Source organism: Lepisma saccharinum, unplaced genomic scaffold (genome assembly GCF_977018435.1).
Source record: "Lepisma saccharinum unplaced genomic scaffold, izLepSacc3.1 HAP1_SCAFFOLD_41, whole genome shotgun sequence".
Lineage (NCBI taxonomy): Eukaryota > Metazoa > Arthropoda > Insecta > Zygentoma > Lepismatidae > Lepisma > Lepisma saccharinum.
In genome coordinates, this window is record NW_028142901.1 from 3,388,250 (window position 1) to 3,411,205 (window position 22,956).

The window sequence follows — 22,956 nt, forward strand, 5'->3', positions numbered from 1 at the left end:
TCGTTTGAAAATCATTTTCTTTACAGAACAAGCCAGAGATGATTTTCTTAAAATGTTGAATTATTATGCTTTTCACGGCCTGAAAAGCGTTTTAATTATCATATTTCGACTATAGGATCAAAACTTGATTTTTCCAGGAATTAACGTTTAATGCTAGTACTCGTTTGAAACTCATTTTCTCTGCAGACCAAGCCAGAGATGATTTTCCTTAAAATGTTGAATTATTATGCTTTTCACGGCCTGAAAAGCGTTTATTTATCACATTTAGACCATAGGATCAAAACTTAAGTTTTCGAGATATTCGCGATCAATGCTAATACTCGTTTGAAACTCCTTTTCTCTACACAGCAAGAAAGAGATGATTTTCATTAAGACGTTGAATTATTTAGCTTTTCAGAGAATGAAAACTTTTTAATTATCACATTTGGACTATAGGTTGAACACCTGACTCTTAGAGAAATTCGCGTTCAATGCTACTACTCGTTTAATACTCATTTTCTCCGCAGACCAGGCCTGAGATGATTTTACATAAAATGCTGAATTATTATGCTTTTCACGGCCTGAAAAGCGTTTTAATTATCATATTTCGTCTATAGGATCAAAACTTGATTCTTCGAGAAATTCACGTTTAATGCTAGTACTCGTTTGAAATTCACTTTCTCTACAGACAAAGCCATAGATGATTTCCCTTAAAATGTAGAATTATTATGCTTTTCACGGCCTGAAAAGTGTTTTAATTATCACATTTGGACTATAGGATCAAAACTTGATTTTTCATGAAACTAGTGTCCAACGATTGTACTCGTTTGAAACTCATTTCTTCTACAGATCAAGCCAGAGATGATTTTCCTTAAGATGTTGAATTATTATGCGTTTCACGGACTTGAAAGCAGTTTAATTATCATATTACGACTATTGGATCCAAACTTAATTTTTCGCGAAATTCACGTCACATGCTAGTACTCCTTGAAACTCATTTTCTCTACAAACCAAGCCAGAGATGATTTTCCTTAAAATGTTGAATTATTATGCTTTTCACAGCTTGAAAAGCGTTTTAATTATCACATTTCGACTATAGGATCAAAACTTGATTTTTCGTTAAATTCACCTTTAATGATAGTACTCGTTTGAAACTCATTTTCTCTACAGACCAAGCCAGAGATGATTTGCCTTAAAATGTTGAATTATTATGATTTTCACGGCCTGAAAAGCGTTTTAATTACCATATTCCAACAATAGGATCAAAACTTGAATTTTGGAGATATTAACGTTTCATGCTAGTACTATTTTGAAACTCATTTTCTCTACAGACCAAGCCAAAGATGATTTTCCTTAAAATGTTCAATTATTATGCTTTGCACGGCCTGAAAATCGTTTTAATTATCACATTTCGACTATAGGTTCAAAACTTAATTTTTCGAGAAATTACTGTCCAATGCTAGTACTCGTTTGAAACTCTTTTCCTCTACAGACCAAGCCAGAGATGATTTCCCTTAAAATGTTGAATTATTATGCCTTTCACGGCCTGAAAAGCGATTAATGATCACATTTTGACTATAGGATCAAAACTTGGAGTTTCGAGAAATTCGAGTTCAATGCTAATACTCCTTTGAAACTCATTTTCTCTACAGACCAAGCAATAGATGATTTCCCTTAAAATGTTGAATAATTATGCTTTTCAAGACCTGAAAAGCATTTTAATGATCACATTTTGACTATAGGATCAAAACTTGGATTTTCGAGAAATTCGCGTTCAATGCTAATACTCGTTTGAAAATCATTTTCTCTACAAACCAAGCCAGAGATGATTTTCCTTAAAATGTTGAATTGTTATGCTTTTCAGAGTATGAAATGCGTTTTAATTATCACATTTGGACTATAGGTTTAACACTTGAATTTTCGAGAAATTATCATTCAATGCTAATACTCGTTTGAAAATCATTTTCTTTACCGAACAAGCCAGAGATGATTTTCCATAAAATGTTGAATTATTATGCTTTTCACGGCCTTGAAAGCAGTTTAATTATCACATTTGGACCATAGGATCGAAACTTAAATTTTCGCGAAATTCACGTCTCATACTAGTACTCCTTGAAACTCATTTTTTCTACAGACCAAGCCATAGATGATTTTCCTTAAAATGATGAATTATTATGCTTCTCACGGCCTGAAAAGCGTTCTAATTATCACATTTAGACAATATGTTCAAAACTTGAGTTTTCGATAAATTCGCGTTCAGTGCTAATACTCGTTCGAAACTTATTTTCTTTACAGACCAAGCCATAGATGATTCTCATTAAGATGTTGAAATATTATGCTTTTCCGAGTATGAAAAGCGTTTTAATTATCACATTTGGACTATAGGATCAAAACTTGATTTTTCATGAAACTAGTGTCCAACGATTGTACTCGTTTGAAACTCATTTCTTCTACAGATCAAGCCAGAGATGATTTTCCTTAAGATGTTGAATTATTATGCGTTTCACGGACTTGAAAGCAGTTTAATTATCATATTACGACTATTGGATCCAAACTTAATTTTTCGCGAAATTCACGTCACATGCTAGTACTCCTTGAAACTCATTTTCTCTACAAACCAAGCCAGAGATGATTTTCCTTAAAATGTTGAATTATTATGCTTTTCACAGCTTGAAAAGCGTTTTAATTATCACATTTCGACTATAGGATCAAAACTTGATTTTTCGTTAAATTCACCTTTAATGATAGTACTCGTTTGAAACTCATTTTCTCTACAGACCAAGCCAGAGATGATTTCCCTTAAAATGTTGAATTATTATGATTTTCACTGCCTGAAAAGCGTTTTAATTACCATATTCCAACAATAGGATCAAAACTTGATTTTTGGAGATATTAACGTTTCATGCTAGTACTATTTTGAAACTCATTTTCTCTACAGACCAAGCCAAAGATGATTTTCCTTAAAATGTTCAATTATTATGCTTTGAACGGCCTGAAAATCGTTTTAATTATCACATTTCGACTATAGGTTCAAAACTTAATTTTTCGAGAAATTACTGTCCAATGCTAGTACTCGTTTGAAACTCTTTTCCTCTACAGACCAAGCCAGAGATGATTTCCCTTAAAATGTTGAATTATTATGCCTTTCACGGCCTGAAAAGCGATTAATGATCACATTTTGACTATAGGATCAAAACTTGGAGTTTCGAGAAATTCGAGTTCAATGCTAATACTCCTTTGAAACTCATTTTCTCTACAGACCAAGCAATAGATGATTTCCCTTAAAATGTTGAATAATTATGCTTTTCAAGACCTGAAAAGCATTTTAATGATCACATTTTGACTATAGGATCAAAACTTGGATTTTCGAGAAATTCGCGTTCAATGCTAATACTCGTTTGAAAATCATTTTCTCTACAAACCAAGCCAGAGATGATTTTCCTTAAAATGTTGAATTGTTATGCTTTTCAGTGTATGAAATGCGTTTTAATTATCACATTTGGACTATAGGTTTAACACTTGAATTTTCGAGAAATTATCATTCAATGCTAATACTCGTTTGAAAATCATTTTCTTTACCGAACAAGCCAGAGATGATTTTCCACAAAATGTTGAATTATTATGCTTTTCACGGCCTTGAAAGCAGTTTAATTATCACATTTGGACCATAGGATCGAAACTTAAATTTTCGCGAAATTCACGTCTCATACTAGTACTCCTTGAAACTCATTTTTTCTACAGACCAAGCCATAGATGATTTTCCTTAAAATGATGAATTATTATGCTTCTCACGGCCTGAAAAGCGTTCTAATTATCACATTTAGACAATATGTTCAAAACTTGAGTTTTCGATAAATTCGCGTTCAGTGCTAATACTCGTTCGAAACTTATTTTCTTTACAGACCAAGCCATAGATGATTCTCATTAAGATGTTGAAATATTATGCTTTTCCGAGTATGAAATGCGTTTTAATTATCACATTTGGACTATAGGTTGAACCCTTGACTTTCAGAGAAATTCGCGTTAAATACTACTACTCGTTTGAAAATCATTTTCTTTAGAGAAATTCGCGTTCAATGCTACTACGCGTTTGAAACTCATTATCTCTGCAGACCAGGCCTGAGATGAATTTTCTTAAAATGTTGAATTATTATCCTTTTCACGGTTTGCAGAGTGTCTTAATTATCATATTTCGACTATAGGATCAAAACTTGACTTCTCGAGATATTAGCGTTTCATGCTAGTACTCGTTCGAAACTCATTTTCTCTACAGACCAAGCCAGAGATGAATTTCCTTAGAATGTTGGATTATTATGCTTTTCACGGCCTGAAAAGCGTCTTAATTATCACATTTCGACTATAGGATCAAACCTTGATTTTTCAAGAAACTAGTGTCCAACGATTGTACTCGTTTGAAACTCATTTCTTCTACAGATCAAGCCAGAGATGATTTTCCTTAAGATGTTGAATTATTATGCTTTTCACGGCCTTGAAAACAGTTTAATTATCATATTTCGACTAGAGGACCCAAACTTAATTTCTCGCGAAATTCACGTCTCATGCTAGTACTCCTTGAAACTCATTTTCTCTGCAGACCAAGCCAGAAATGATTTTCACTAATATGTTGAATTATTATGCTTTTCACGGCCAGAAAAGCGTTTTAATTTATCATATTTCGACAATAGGATCAAAACTTGATTTTTGGAGATATTAACGTTCCATGCTATTACTATTTTAAAACTCATTTTCTCTACAGACCAAGCCAGAAATGATTTTCCTTAAAATGTTGAATTATTATGCTTTTCACGGCCTGAAAAGCGTTTTAATTATCACATTTCGACTTTAGGTTTAAAACTTAATTTTTGGAGATATTAACGTTTCATTCTAGAACTATTTTGAAACTCATTTTCTCTACAGACCAAGCCAGAGATGATTTTCCTTAAAATGTTGAATTATTATGCTTTTCATGGCCTGAAAAGCGTTTTAATTATCACATTTCGACTATAGGTTCAAAACTTAATTTTTCGAGAAATTACTGTCCACTGCCAGTTCTGGTTTGAAACTCTTTTCCTCTACAGACCAAGCCAGAGATGATTTCCCTTAAAATGTTGAATTGTTATGCTTTTCAGAGTATGAAAAGCGTTTTAATTATCACATTTGGACTCTAGGTTTAACACTTGACTTCTCGAGAAATTCGCTTTCAAACCTAATACTCCTTTGAAAATCATTTCTTTACAGAACAAGCCAGAGACGGTTTTCCTTAAAATGTTGAATTATTATGCTTTTCACGGACTTGAATGCAGTTTAATTATCACATTTGGACTATATAATCCAAACTTAATTTTTCGCGAAATTCACGTCTCATGCTAGTACTCCTTGAAACTCATTTTTTCTACAGACCAAGCCAGAGATGATTTTCCTTAAAATGATGAATTATTATGCTTTTCACAACCTGAATAGCGTTTTAATTGTAACATTTCAACTATAACATCAAAACTTGCATTTTCGAGAAATTCGCGTTCAATGCTAATACTCGTTTGAAACTTATTTTCTCTGCAGACCAAGCCAGAGATGTTTTTCCTTAAAATGTTGAATTATTATGCTTTTCACGGCCTGAAAAGCGTTTTAATTATCATATTTCGACTATAGGATCAAAACTTGATTTTTCGAGAAATTAACGTTTAATGCTAGTACTCGTTTGAACCTCATTTTCTCTACAGACCAAGCCAGAGATGATTTTCCTTAAAATGTTGAATTATTATGCTTTTCACGGCCTGAAAAGCGTTTATTTATCACATTTAGACCATAGGATCAAAACTTAAGTTTTCGGGAAATTCGCGATCAATGCTAATTCTCGTTTGAAACTCCTTTTCTCTACACAGCAAGAAAGATATGATTTTCATTAAGACGTTGAATTATTTAGCTTTTCAGAGTATGAAAACTTTTTAATTATCACATTTGGACTATAGGTTAAACACTTGACTCTTAGAGAAATTCGCGTTCAATGCTATTACTCGTTTAATACTCTGCAGACCAGGCCTGAGATGAATTTTCTTAAAATGTTGATTATTATGCTTTTTACGGCCTGAAGAGTGTCTTATTTATCATATTTCGACTATAGGATCAAAACTTGACTTCTCGAGATATTAGCGTTTCATGCTAGTACTCGTTTGAAACTCATTTTCTCTACAGACCAGGCCTGAGATGAATTTTCTTAAAATGTTGATTATTATGCTTTTTACGGCCTGAAGAGTGTCTTATTTATCATATTTCGACTATAGGATCAAAACTTGACTTCTCGAGAAATTCGCGTTCAATGCTAATACTCGTTTGAAAATCATTTTCTCTACAAACCAAGCCAGAGATGATTTTCCTTAAAATGTTGAATTGTTATGCTTTTCAGAGTATGAAAAGCGTTTTAATTATCACATTTGGACTATAGGTTTAACACTTGAATTTTCGAGAAATTATCATTCAATGCTAATACTCGTTTGAAAATCATTTTCTTTACAGAACAAGCCAGAGATGATTTTCTTAAAATGTTGAATTATTATGCTTTTCACGGCCTGAAAAGCGTTTTAATTATCATATTTCGACTATAGGATCAAAACTTGATTTTTCCAGGAATTAACGTTTAATGCTAGTACTCGTTTGAAACTCATTTTCTCTGCAGACCAAGCCAGAGATGATTTTCCTTAAAATGTTGAATTATTATGCTTTTCACGGCCTGAAAAGCGTTTATTTATCACATTTAGACCATAGGATCAAAACTTAAGTTTTCGAGATATTCGCGATCAATGCTAATACTCGTTTGAAACTCCTTTTCTCTACACAGCAAGAAAGAGATGATTTTCATTAAGACGTTGAATTATTTAGCTTTTCAGAGAATGAAAACTTTTTAATTATCACATTTGGACTATAGGTTGAACACCTGACTCTTAGAGAAATTCGCGTTCAATGCTACTACTCGTTTAATACTCATTTTCTCCGCAGACCAGGCCTGAGATGATTTTACATAAAATGCTGAATTATTATGCTTTTCACGGCCTGAAAAGCGTTTTAATTATCATATTTCGTCTATAGGATCAAAACTTGATTCTTCGAGAAATTCACGTTTAATGCTAGTACTCGTTTGAAATTCACTTTCTCTACAGACAAAGCCATAGATGATTTCCCTTAAAATGTAGAATTATTATGCTTTTCACGGCCTGAAAAGTGTTTTAATTATCACATTTGGACTATAGGATCAAAACTTGATTTTTCATGAAACTAGTGTCCAACGATTGTACTCGTTTGAAACTCATTTCTTCTACAGATCAAGCCAGAGATGATTTTCCTTAAGATGTTGAATTATTATGCGTTTCACGGACTTGAAAGCAGTTTAATTATCATATTACGACTATTGGATCCAAACTTAATTTTTCGCGAAATTCACGTCACATGCTAGTACTCCTTGAAACTCATTTTCTCTACAAACCAAGCCAGAGATGATTTTCCTTAAAATGTTGAATTATTATGCTTTTCACGGACTTGAAAGCAGTTTAATTATCACATTTGGACTATAGGATCCAAACTTAATTTTTCGCGAAATTCACGTCTCATGCTAGTACTCCTTGAAACTCATTTTTTCTACAGACCAAGCCAGAGATGTTTTTCCTTAAAATGTTGAATTATTATACTTTTCACGGCCTGAAAAGCGTTTATTTATCACATTTAGACCATAGGATAAAAACTTGAGTTTTCGAGAAATTCGCATTCTATGCGAAACATATTTTCTTTACAGACCAAGCCAGAGATGATTTTCATTATGATGTTGAATTATTATGCTTTTCAGAGTATGAAAAGCGTTTTAATTATCACATTTGGACTATAGGTTAAATAAACAATTGACTTTTAGAGTAATTCGCGTTCAATGCTACTACGCGTTTGAAACTCATTATCTCTGCAGACCAGGCCTGAGATGAATTTTCTTAAAATGTTTAATTATTATGCTTTTCGCGGCCTGAAAAGCGTTTAAATTATCACATTTCGACTATAGGATCAAAACTTGATTTTTCAAGAAACTAGGGTCCAACGATTGTACTCGTTTGAAACTCATTTCTTCTACAGATCAAGCCAGAGATGATTTTCCTTAAGATGTTGAATTATTATGCGTTTCACGGCCTTGAAAGCAGTTTAATTATCATATTTCGACAAGAGGATCCAAACTTAATTTTTCGCGAAATTCACGTCTCATGCTAGTACTCCTTGAAACTCATTTTCTCTACACACCAAGCCAGAGATGATTTTCCTTAATATGTTGAATTATTATGCTTTTCACAGCTTGAAAAGCGTTTCAATTATCACATTTCGACTATAGGATCAAAACTTGATTTTCGTTTAATTCACGTTTAATGATAGTACTCGTTTGAAACTCATTTTCTCTACAGACCAAGCCAGATATGGTTTCCCTTAAAATGTTGAATTATTATGTTTTTCACGGCCTGAAAAGCGTTTTAATTATCACATTTCGACTATAGGTTCAAAACTTAATTTTCCGAGAAATTACTGTTAAATGCTAGTACTCGTTTGAAACTCTTTTCCTCTACAGACCAAGAAAGAGATGATTTCCCTTAAAATGTTGAATTATTATGCTTTTCACGGACTGAAAAGCGATTAATGATCACATTTTGACTATAGGATCAAAACATGGAGTTTCGAGAAATTCGCGTTCAATGCAAACACTCCTTTGAAACTCATTTTCTCTACAGACCAAGCCATAGATAATTTTCCTTAAAATGTTGAATTATTATGCTTTTCACGGACTTGAAAGCAGTTTAATTATCACATTTGGACTATAGGATCCAAACTTAATTTTTCGCGAAATTCACGTCTCATGCTAGTACTCCTTGAAACTCATTTTTTCTACAGACCAATCCAGAGATGTTTTTCCTTAAAATGCTGAATTATTATGTTTTTCACGGCCTGAAAAGCGTTCAATGCTACTACGCGTTTGAAACTCATTATCTCTGCAGACCAGGCCTGAGATGAATTTTCTTAAAATGTTTAATTATGATGCTTTTCACAGCTTGAAAAGCGTTTTAATTATCACATTTCGACTATAGGATCAAAACTTGATTTTCGTTTAATTCACGTTTAATGATAGTACTCGTTTGAAACTCATTTTCTCTACAGACCAAGCCAGATATGGTTTCCGTTAAAATGTTGAATTATTATGTTTTTCACGGCCTGAAAAGCGTTTTAATTATTATATTTCGACAATAGGATCAAAACTAGATTTTTGGAGATATTAACGTTTCATGCTAGTACTATTTTGAAACTCATTTTCTCTACAGACCAAGCCAGAGATGATTTTCCTTAAAATGTTGAATTATTATGCTTTTCACGGCGTGAAAAGCGTTTTAATTATCACATTTCGACTATAGGTTCAAAACTTAATTTTTCGAGAAATTACTGTTAAATGCTAGTACTCGTTTGAAACTCTTTTCCTCTACAGACCAAGAAAGAGATGATTTCCCTTAAAATGTTGAATTATTATGCTTTTCAAGACCTGAAAAGCATTTTAATGATCACATTTTGACTATGGGATCAAAACTTGGATTTTCGAGAAATTCGCGTTCAATGCTAATACTCGTTTGAAACTCATTTTCTCTACAAACCAAGCCAGAGATGATTTTCCTTAAAATGTTGAATTGTTATGCTTTTCAGAGTATGAAAAGCGTTTTAATTATCACATTTGGACTATAGGTTTAACACTTGAATTTTCGAGAAATTATCATTCAATGCTAACACTCGTTTGAAAATCATTTTCTTTACAGAACAAGCCAGAGATGATTTTCCATTAAATGTTGAATTATTATGCTTTTCACGGCCTTGAATGCAGTTTAATTATCACATTTGGACTATATAATCCAAACTTAATTTTTCGCGAAATTCACGTCTCATGCTAGTACTCCTTGAAACTCTTTTTTTCTACAGACCAAGCCAGAGATGATTTTCTTTAAAATGATGAATTATTATGCTTTTCACAACCTGAAAAGCGTTTTAATTGTAACATTTCAACTATAGCATCAAAACTTGCATTTTCGAGAAATTCGCGTTCAATGCTAATACTCGTTTGAAACTTATTTTCTCTGCAGACCAAGCCAGAGATGTTTTTCCTTAAAATGTTGAATTATTATGCTTTTCACGGTCTGAAAAGCGTTTTAATTATCATATTTCGACTATAGGATCAAAACTTGAGTTTTCGAGAAATTAACGTTTAATGCTAGTACTCGTTTGAACCTCATTTTCTCTACAGACCAAGCCAGAGATGATTTTCCTTAAAATGTTGAATTATTATGCTTTTCACGGCCTGAAAAGCGTTTATTTATCACATTTAGACCATAGGATCAAAACTTAAGTTTTCGGGAAATTCGCGATCAATGCTAATTCTCGTTTGAAACTCCTTTTCTCTACACAGCAAGAAAGATATGATTTTCATTAAGACGTTGAATTATTTAGCTTTTCAGAGTATGAGAACTTTTTAATTATCACATTTGGACTATAGGTTAAACACTTGACTCTTAGAGAAATTCGCGTTCAATGCTATTACTCGTTTAATACTCATTATCTCTGCAGACCAGGCCTGAGATGAATTTTCTTAAAATGTTGATTATTATGCTTTTTAAGGCCTGAAGAGTGTCTTATTTATCATATTTCGACTATAGGATCAAAACTTGATTTCTCGAGATATTAGCGTTTCATGCTACTACTCGTTTGAAACTCATTTTCTCTACAGACCAAGCCAGAGATGAATTTCCATAGAATGTTGAATTATTAAGCTTTTCACTGCCTGAAAAGCGTTTTAATTATAACATTTAGAAAATGGGATCAAAACTTGATTTTTCAAGAAATTACTGTCCTATGCTAATACTCGTTTGAAACTTATTTTCTTTACACACCAAGCCAGAGATGATTCTCATTAAGATGTTGAAATATTATGCTTTTCAGAGTATGAAAAGCGTTTTAATTATCACATTTTGACTATAGCTTAAACACTTGACTTTTAGAGAAATTAGCGTTCAATGCTACTACGCGTTTGAATCTCATTATCTCTGCAGACCAAGCCAGAGATGATTTTCCTTAGAATGTAGAATTATTATGCTTTTCACGGCCTGAAAAGCTTTTTAATTATCACATTTCGACTATAGGATCAAATCTTGATTTTTCAAGAAATTACTGTCCTATGCTAGTACTCGTTTGAAACTCATTTTCTCTACAGACCAAGCCAGAGATGATATTCCTTAATATGTTGAATTATTATGCTATTCACGGCCTGAAAAGCGTTTTAATTATCACATTTCGACTATAGCATCAAAACTTGCATTTTCGAGAAATTAACATTTAATGCTAGTAATCGTTTGAAACTCATTTTCTCTACAGACCTGCCAGAGATGATTTTCCTTAAAATGTTGAGTTATTATGCTTTTCACAGCTTGAAAAGCGTTTTAATTATCACATTTCGACCATAGGATCAAAACTTGATTTTCGTAAAATTCACCTTTAATGATAGTACTCGTTTGAAACTCATTTTCTCTACAGACCAAGCCAGAGATGATTTCCGAAAAGCGTTTTAATGATCACATTTTGACTATAGGATCAAAACTTAAATTTTCGAGAAATTCGCGTTCAATGCTAATACTCGTTTGAAACTAATTTTCTCTACAAACCAAGCCAGAGACGATTTTCCTTAAAATGATGAATTATTATGCTTTTCACGGCCTGAAGAGCGTTTTAATTATCACATTTAGACAATATGTTCAAAACTTGAGTTTACGATAAATTCGCGTTCAGTTCTAATACTCGTTCGAAACTTATTTTCTTTACAGACCAAGCCAGAGATTATTCTAATTAAGAGGTTGAAATATTATGCCTTTCAGAGTATGGAATGCGTTTTAATTATCACATTTGGACTATAGGTTGAACCCTTGATTTTCAGAGAAATTCGCGTTCAATACTACTACGCGTTTGAATCTCATTATCTCTGCAGACCAGGCCTGAGATGAGTTTTCTTAAAATGTTTAATTATTATGCTTTTCACGGTTTGAAGAGTGTCTTAATTATCATATTTCGACTATAGGATCAAAACTTGACTTCTCGAGATATTAGCGTTTCATGCTAGTACTCGTTTGAAACTCATTTTCTCTACAGACCAAGCCAGAGATGAATTTCCTTAGAATGTTAAATTATTATGCTTTTCACGGCCTGAAAAGCGTTTTAATTATCACATTTCGACTATAGGATCAAACCTTGATTTTTCAAGAAACTTGTGTCCAACGATCGTACTCGTTTGAAACTCATTTCTTCTACAGATCAAGCCAGAGATGATTTTCCTTAAGATGTTGAATTATTATGCTTTTCACGGCCTTGAAAGCAGTTTAATTATCATATTTCGACTATTGGACCCAAACTTAATTTTTCGCGAAATTCACGTCTCATGCTAGTACTCCTTGAAACTCATTTTCTCTGCAGACCAAGCCAGAAATGATTTTCATTAATATGTTGAATTATTATGCTTTTCACGGCATGAAAAGCGTTTTAATTGTCACATTTCGACTATAGAATCAAAACTTGCATTATCGAGAAATTAACATTTAATGTTAGTACTCGTTTGAAACTCATTTTCTCTACAGACCAAGCCAGAGATGATTTCCCTTAAAATGTTGAATTATTATTCTTTTCACGGCCAGAAAAGCGTTTTAATTATCATATTTCGACAATAGGATCAAAACTTGATTTTTGGAGATATTAACGTTCCATGCTATTACTATTTTAAAACACATTTTCTCTACAGACCAAGCCAGAAATGATTTTCCTTAAAATGTTGAATTATTATGCTTTTCACGGCCTGAAAAGCGTTTTAATTATCACATTTCGACTATAGGTTAAAAACTTAATTTTTGGAGATATTAACGTTTCATTCTAGTACTATTTTGAAACTCATTTTCTCTACAGACCAAGCCAGAGATGATTTTCCTTAAAATGTTGAATTATTATGCTTTTCACGGCCTGAAAAGCGTTTTAATTATCACATTTCGACTATAGGTTTAAAACTTAATTTTTAGAGAAATTACTGTCCACTGCTAGTTCTGGTTTGAAACTCTTTTCCTCTACAGACCAAGCCAGAGATGATTTCCCTTAAAATTTTTGAATTGTTATGCTTTTCAGAGTATGAAAAGCGTTTTAATTATCACATTTGGACTCTAGGTTTAACACTTGACTTCTCGGGAAATTCGATTTCAAACCTAATACTCCTTTGAAAATCATTTCTTTACAGAACAAGCCAGAGACGGTTTTCCTTAAAATGTTGAATTATTATGCTTTTCACGGACTTGAATGCAGTTTAATTATCACATTTGGACTATATAATCCAAACTTAATTTTTCGCGAAATTCACGTCTCATGCTAGTACTCCTTGAAACTCATTTTTTCTACAGACCAAGCCAGAGATGATTTTCCTTAAAATGATGAATTATTATACTTTTCACAACCTGAATAGCGTTTTAATTGTAACATTTCAACTATAGCATCAAAACTTGCATTTTCGAGAAATTCGCGTTCAATGCTAATACTCGTTTGAAACTTATTTTCTCTGCAGACCAAGCCAGAGATGTTTTTCCTTAAAATGTTGAATTATTATGCTTTTCACGGCCTGAAAAGCGTTTTAATTATCATATTTCGACTATAGGATCAAAACTTGATTTTTCGAGAAATTAACGTTTAATGCTAGTACTCGTTTGAACCTCATTTTCTCTACAGACCAAGCCAGAGATGATTTTCCTTAAAATGTTGAATTATTATGCTTTTCACGGCCTGAAAAGCGTTTATTTATCACATTTAGACCATAGGATCAGAACTTAAGTTTTCGGGAAATTCGCGATCAATGCTAATTCTCGTTTGAAACTCCTTTTCTCTACACAGCAAGAAAGATATGATTTTCATTAAGACGTTGAATTATTTAGCTTTTCAGAGTATGAAAACTTTTTAATTATCACATTTGGACTATAGGTTAAACACTTGACTCTTAGAGAAATTCGCGTTCAATGCTATTACTCGTTTAATACTCATTATCCCTGCAGACCAGGCCTGAGATGAATTTTCTTAAAATGTTGATTATTATGCTTTTTACGGCCTGAAGAGTGTCTTATTTATCATATTTCGACTATAGGATCAAAACTTGACTTCTCGAGATATTAGCGTTTCATGCTAGTACTCGTTTGAAACTCATTTTCTCTACAGACCAAGCCAGAGATGAATTTCCTTAGAATGTTGAATTATTATGCTTTTCACGGCCTGAAAAGCGTGTTAATTATCACATTTCGACTATAGGATCAAACCTTGATTTTTCAAAGAACTAGTGTAAAACGATTGTACTCGTTTGAAACTCATTTCTTCTACAGATCAAGCCAGAGATGATTTTCTTTAAGATGTTGAATTATTATGCTTTTCACGGCCTTGAAAGCAGTTTAATTATCATATTTCGACTATTGGACCCAAACTTAATTTTTCGCGAAATTCACGTCTCATGCTAGTACTCCTTGAAACTCATTTTCTCTGCAGACCAAGCCAGAGATGATTTTCCTTAAAATGATGAATTTTTATGCCTCTCACGGCCTGAAAAGCGATTAATGATCACATTTTGACTATAGGATCAAAACTTGGAGTTTCGAGAATTTCGAGTTCAATGCTAATACTCCTTTGAAACTCATTTTCTCTACAGACCAAGCCATAGATGATTTCCCTTAAAATGTTGAATTATTATGCTTTTCAAGACCTGAAAAGCATTTTAATGATCACATTTTGACTATAGGATCAAAACTTGGATTTTGGAGAAATTCGCGTTCAATTCTAATACTCGTTTGAAATTCATTTTCTCTACAAACCAAGCCAGAGATGATTTTCCTTAAAATGATGAATTTTTATGCTTTTCAGAATATGAAAAGCGTTTTAATTATCACATTTGGACTATAGGTTTAACACTTGACTTCTCGAGAAATTCGCTTTCAATGCTAATACTCGTTTGAAAATCATTTCTTTACAGAACAAGCCAGAGACGACTTTCCTTAAAATGTTGAATTATTATGCTTTTCACGGACTTGAAAGCAGTTTAATTATCACATTTGGACTATAGGATCCAAACTTAATTTTTCGCGAAATTCAAGTCTCATGCTAGTACTCCTTGAAACTCATTTTTTCTACAGACCAAGCCAGAGATGTTTTTCCTTAAAATGTTGAATTATTATACTTTTCACGGCCTGAAAAGCGTTTATTTATCACATTTAGACCATAGGATAAAAACTTGATTTTTCGAGAAATTCGCATTCCATGCGAGACATATTTTCTTTACAGACTAAGCCAGAGATGATTTTCATTAAAATGTTGAATTATTATGCTTTTCAGAGTTTGAAAAGCCTTTTAATTATCACATTTGGACTATAGGTTGAAGAACACTTCACTCTTAGAGAAATTCGCATTGAATGCTACTACTCGTTTGATACTAATTTTCTCCGCAGACCAGGCCTGAGATGATTTTCTTAAAATGTTGAATTATTATGCTTTTCACTGCCTGAAAAGCGTTTTAATTATCATATTTCGACTATAGGATCAAAACTTGATTTTTCCAGAAATTAACGTTTAATGCTAGTAGTCGTTTGAAACTCATTTTCTCTGCAGACCAAGCCAGAGATGATTTTCCTTAAAATGTTGAATTATTATGCTTTTCACGGCCTGAAAAGCGTTTATTTATCACATTTAGACCATAGGATCAAAACTTAAGTTTTCGAGAAATTCGCGATCAATGCTAATACTCGTTTGAAACTCCTTTTCTCTACACAACAAGAAAGAGATGATTTTCATTAAGAAGTTGAATTATTTAGCTTTTCAGAGAATGAAAACTTTTTAATTATCACATTTGGACTATAGGTTGAACACCTGACTCTTAGAGAAATTCGCGTTCAATGCTACTACTCGTTTAATACTCATTTTCTCCGCAGACCAGGCCTGAGATGATTTTACTTAAAATGCTGAATTATTATGCTTTTCACGGCCTGAAAAGCGTTTTAATTATCATATTTCGTCTATAGGATCAAAACTTGATTTTTCGAGAAATTCACGTTTAATGCTAGTACTCGTTTGAAATTCACTTTCTCTACAGACAGAGCCATAGATGATTTCCCTTAAAATGTAGAATTATTATGCTTTTCACGGCCTGAAAAGCGTTTTAATTATCACATTTGGACTTTAGGATCAAATCTTGATTTTTCAAGAAACTAGTTTCCAACGATTGTACGCCTTTCAAACTCATTTCCTCTACAGACCAAGCAAGAGATGATTTTCATTAAGATGTTGAATTATTATGCTTCTCAGAGTATGAAAAGCGTTTTAATTATCACATTTGGACTATAGGTTAAATAAACACTTGACTTTTAGAGAAATTCGCGTTCAATGCTACTACGCGTTTAAACTCATTATCTCTGCAGACCAGGCCTGAGATGAATTTTCTTAAAATGTTGAATTATTATGCTTTTCACGGTTTGAAGAGTGTCTTAATTATCATATTACGACTATAGGATCAAAACTTGAATTCTCGAGATATAAGCGCTTCATGCTAGTACTCGTTTGAATCTCATTTTCCCTACAGACCAAGCCAGAGATGAATTTCCTTAGAATGTTGAATTATTATGCTTTTCACGGCCTGAAAAGCGTTTAAATTATCACATTTCGACTATAGGATCAAAACTTGATTTTTCATAAAACTAGTGTCCAACGATTGTACTCGTTTGAAACTCATTTCTTCTACAGATCAAGCCAGAGATGATTTCCCTTAAAATGTTGAATTATTATGCTTTTCACGGCCTGAAAAGCGATTAATGATCACATTTTGACTATAGGATCAAAACATGGAGTTTCGAGAAATTCGCGTTCAATGCAAATACTCCTTTGAAACTCATTTTCTCTACAGACCAAGCCATAGATGATTTCCCTTAAAATGTTGAATTATTATGCTTCTCACAGCCTGAAAAGCGTTTTAGTGATCACATTTTGACTATAGGATCAAAACTTGGATTTTGGAGAAATTCGCGTTCAATTCTAATACTCGTTTGAAATTCATTTTCTCTACAAACCAAGCCAGAGATGATTTTCCTTAAAATGATGAATTTTTATGCTTTTCAGAATACGAAAAGCGTTTTAATTATCACATTTGGACTATAGGTTTAACACTTGACTTCTCGAGAAATTCGCTTTCAATGCTAATACTCGTTTGAAAATCATTTCTTTACAGAACAAGCCAGAGACGACTTTCCTTAAAATGTTGAATTATTATGCTTTTCACGGACTTGAAAGCAGTTTAATTATCACATTTGGACTATAGGATCCAAACTTAATTTTTCGCGAAATTCACGTCTCATGCTAGTACTCCTTGAAACTCATTTTTTCTACAGACCAAGCCAGAGATGTTTTTCCTTAAAATGTTGAATTATTATACTTTTCACGGCCTGAAAAGCGTTTATTTATCACATTTAGACCATAGGATAAAAACTTGAGTTTTCGAGAAATTCGCATTCTATGCGAAACATATTTTCTTTACAGACCAAGCCAGAGATGATTTTCATTATGATGTTGAATTATTATGCTTTTCAGAGTATGAAAAGCGTTTTAATTATCACATTTGGACTATAGGTTAAATAAACAATTGACTTTTAGAGTAATTCGCGTTCAATGCTACTACGCGTTTGAAACTCATTATCTCTGCAGACCAGGCCTGAGATGAATTTTCTTAAAATGTTTAATTATTATGCTTTTCGCGGCCTGAAAAGCGTTTAAATTATCACATTTCGACTATAGGATCAAAACTTGATTTTTCAAGAAACTAGGGTCCAACGATTGTACTCGTTTGAAACTCATTTCTTCTACAGATCAAGCCAGAGATGATTTTCCTTAAGATGTTGAATTATTATGCGTTTCACGGCCTTGAAAGCAGTTTAATTATCATATTTCGACAAGAGGATCCAAACTTAATTTTTCGCGAAATTCACGTCTCATGCTAGTACTCCTTGAAACTCATTTTCTCTACACACCAAGCCAGAGATGATTTTCCTTAATATGTTGAATTATTATGCTTTTCACAGCTTGAAAAGCGTTTCAATTATCACATTTCGACTATAGGATCAAAACTTGATTTTCGTTTAATTCACGTTTAATGATAGTACTCGTTTGAAACTCATTTTCTCTACAGACCAAGCCAGATATGGTTTCCCTTAAAATGTTGAATTATTATGTTTTTCACGGCCTGAAAAGCGTTTTAATTATCACATTTCGACTATAGGTTCAAAACTTAATTTTCCGAGAAATTACTGTTAAATGCTAGTACTCGTTTGAAACTCTTTTCCTCTACAGACCAAGAAAGAGATGATTTCCCTTAAAATGTTGAATTATTATGCTTTTCACGGACTGAAAAGCGATTAATGATCACATTTTGACTATAGGATCAAAACATGGAGTTTCGAGAAATTCGCGTTCAATGCAAACACTCCTTTGAAACTCATTTTCTCTACAGACCAAGCCATAGATAATTTTCCTTAAAATGTTGAATTATTATGCTTTTCACGGACTTGAAAGCAGTTTAATTATCACATTTGGACTATAGGATCCAAACTTAATTTTTCGCGAAATTCTCGTCTCATGCTAGTACTCCTTGAAACTCATTTTTTCTACAGACCAATCCAGAGATGTTTTTCCTTAAAATGCTGAATTATTATGTTTTTCACGGCCTGAAAAGCGTTCAATGCTACTACGCGTTTGAAACTCATTATCTCTGCAGACCAGGCCTGAGATGAATTTTCTTAAAATGTTTAATTATGATGCTTTTCACAGCTTGAAAAGCGTTTTAATTATCACATTTCGACTATAGGATCAAAACTTGATTTTCGTTTAATTCACGTTTAATGATAGTACTCGTTTGAAACTCATTTTCTCTACAGACCAAGCCAGATATGGTTTCCGTTAAAATGTTGAATTATTATGTTTTTCACGGCCTGAAAAGCGTTTTAATTATTATATTTCGACAATAGGATCAAAACTAGATTTTTGGAGATATTAACGTTTCATGCTAGTACTATTTTGAAATTCACTTTCTCTACAGACAGAGCCATAGATGATTTCCCTTAAAATGTAGAATTATTATGCTTTTCACGGCCTGAAAAGCGTTTTAATTATCACATTTGGACTTTAGGATCAAATCTTGATTTTTCAAGAAACTAGTTTCCAACGATTGTACGCCTTTCAAACTCATTTCCTCTACAGACCAAGCAAGAGATGATTTTCATTAAGATGTTGAATTATTATGCTTCTCAGAGTATGAAAAGCGTTTTAATTATCACATTTGGACTATAGGTTAAATAAACACTTGACTTTTAGAGAAATTCGCGTTCAATGCTACTACGCGTTTAAACTCATTATCTCTGCAGACCAGGCCTGAGATGAATTTTCTTAAAATGTTGAATTATTATGCTTTTCACGGTTTGAAGAGTGTCTTAATTATCATATTACGACTATAGGATCAAAACTTGAATTCTCGAGATATAAGCGCTTCATGCTAGTACTCGTTTGAATCTCATTTTCCCTACAGACCAAGCCAGAGATGAATTTCCTTAGAATGTTGAATTATTATGCTTTTCACGGCCTGAAAAGCGTTTAAATTATCACATTTCGACTATAGGATCAAAACTTGATTTTTCATAAAACTAGTGTCCAACGATTGTACTCGTTTGAAACTCATTTCTTCTACAGATCAAGCCAGAGATGATTTCCCTTAAAATGTTGAATTATTATGCTTTTCACGGCCTGAAAAGCGATTAATGATCACATTTTGACTATAGGATCAAAACATGGAGTTTCGAGAAATTCGCGTTCAATGCAAATACTCCTTTGAAACTCATTTTCTCTACAGACCAAGCCATAGATGATTTCCCTTAAAATGTTGAATTATTATGCTTCTCACAGCCTGAAAAGCGTTTTAGTGATCACATTTTGACTATAGGATCAAAACTTGGATTTTGGAGAAATTCGCGTTCAATTCTAATACTCGTTTGAAATTCATTTTCTCTACAAACCAAGCCAGAGATGATTTTCCTTAAAATGATGAATTTTTATGCTTTTCAGAATACGAAAAGCGTTTTAATTATCACATTTGGACTATAGGTTTAACACTTGACTTCTCGAGAAATTCGCTTTCAATGCTAATACTCGTTTGAAAATCATTTCTTTACAGAACAAGCCAGAGACGACTTTCCTTAAAATGTTGAATTATTATGCTTTTCACGGACTTGAAAGCAGTTTAATTATCACATTTGGACTATAGGATCCAAACTTAATTTTTCGCGAAATTCACGTCTCATGCTAGTACTCCTTGAAACTCATTTTTTCTACAGACCAAGCCAGAGATGTTTTTCCTTAAAATGTTGAATTATTATACTTTTCACCGCCTGAAAAGCGTTTATTTATCACATTTAGACCATAGGATAAAAACTTGAGTTTTCGAGAAATTCGCATTCTATGCGAAACATATTTTCTTTACAGACCAAGCCAGAGATGATTTTCATTATGATGTTGAATTATTATGCTTTTCAGAGTATGAAAAGCGTTTTAATTATCACATTTGGACTATAGGTTAAATAAACAATTGACTTTTAGAGTAATTCGCGTTCAATGCTACTACGCGTTTGAAACTCATTATCTCTGCAGACCAGGCCTGAGATGAATTTTCTTAAAATGTTTAATTATTATGCTTTTCGCGGCCTGAAAAGCGTTTAAATTATCACATTTCGACTATAGGATCAAAACTTGATTTTTCAAGAAACTAGTGTCCAACGATTGTACTCGTTTGAAACTCATTTCTTCTACAGATCAAGCCAGAGATGATTTTCCTTAAGATGTTGAATTATTATGCGTTTCACGGCCTTGAAAGCAGTTTAATTATCATATTTCGACAAGAGGATCCAAACTTAATTTTTCGCGAAATTCACGTCTCATGCTAGTACTCCTTGAAACTCATTTTTTCTACAGACCAAGCCAGAGATGTTTTTCCTTAAAATGTTGAATTATTATACTTTTCACGGCCTGAAAAGCGTTTATTTATCACATTTAGACCATAGGATAAAAACTTGAGTTTTCGAGAAATTCGCATTCTATGCGAAACATATTTTCTTTACAGACCAAGCCAGAGATGATTTTCATTATGATGTTGAATTATTATGCTTTTCAGAGTATGAAAAGCGTTTTAATTATCACATTTGGACTATAGGTTAAATAAACAATTGACTTTTAGAGTAATTCGCGTTCAATGCTACTACGCGTTTGAAACTCATTATCTCTGCAGACCAGGCCTGAGATGAATTTTCTTAAAATGTTTAATTATTATGCTTTTCGCGGCCTGAAAAGCGTTTAAATTATCACATTTCGACTATAGGATCAAAACTTGATTTTTCAAGAAACTAGTGTCCAACGATTGTACTCGTTTGAAACTCATTTCTTCTACAGATCAAGCCAGAGATGATTTTCCTTAAGATGTTGAATTATTATGCGTTTCACGGCCTTGAAAGCAGTTTAATTATCATATTTCGACAAGAGGATCCAAACTTAATTTTTCGCGAAATTCACGTCTCATGCTAGTACTCCTTGAAACTCATTTTCTCTACACACCAAGCCAGAGATGATTTTCCTTAATATGTTGAATTATTATGCTTTTCACAGCTTGAAAAGCGTTTCAATTATCACATTTCGACTATAGGATCAAAACTTGATTTTCGTTTAATTCACGTTTAATGATAGTACTCGTTTGAAACTCATTTTCTCTACAGACCAAGCCAGATATGGTTTCCCTTAAAATGTTGAATTATTATGTTTTTCACGGCCTGAAAAGCGTTTTAATTATCACATTTCGACTATAGGTTCAAAACTTAATTTTCCGAGAAATTACTGTTAAATGCTAGTACTCGTTTGAAACTCTTTTCCTCTACAGACCAAGAAAGAGATGATTTCCCTTAAAATGTTGAATTATTATGCTTTTCACGCACTGAAAAGCGATTAATGATCACATTTTGACTATAGGATCAAAACATGGAGTTTCGAGAAATTCGCGTTCAATGCAAACACTCCTTTGAAACTCATTTTCTCTACAGACCAAGCCATAGATAATTTTCCTTAAAATGTTGAATTATTATGCTTTTCACGGACTTGAAAGCAGTTTAATTATCACATTTGGACTATAGGATCCAAACTTAATTTTTCGCGAAATTCACGTCTCATGCTAGTACTCCTTGAAACTCATTTTTTCTACAGACCAATCCAGAGATGTTTTTCCTTAAAATGCTGAATTATTATGTTTTTCACGGCCTGAAAAGCGTTCAATGCTACTACGCGTTTGAAACTCATTATCTCTGCAGACCAGGCCTGAGATGAATTTTCTTAAAATGTTTAATTATGATGCTTTTCACAGCTTGAAAAGCGTTTTAATTATCACATTTCGACTATAGGATCAAAACTTGATTTTCGTTTAATTCACGTTTAATGATAGTACTCGTTTGAAACTCATTTTCTCTACAGACCAAGCCAGATATGGTTTCCGTTAAAATGTTGAATTATTATGTTTTTCACGGCCTGAAAAGCGTTTTAATTATTATATTTCGACAATAGGATCAAAACTAGATTTTTGGAGATATTAACGTTTCATGCTAGTACTATTTTGAAATTCACTTTCTCTACAGACAGAGCCATAGATGATTTCCCTTAAAATGTAGAATTATTATGCTTTTCACGGCCTGAAAAGCGTTTTAATTATCACATTTGGACTTTAGGATCAAATCTTGATTTTTCAAGAAACTAGTTTCCAACGATTGTACGCCTTTCAAACTCATTTCCTCTACAGACCAAGCAAGA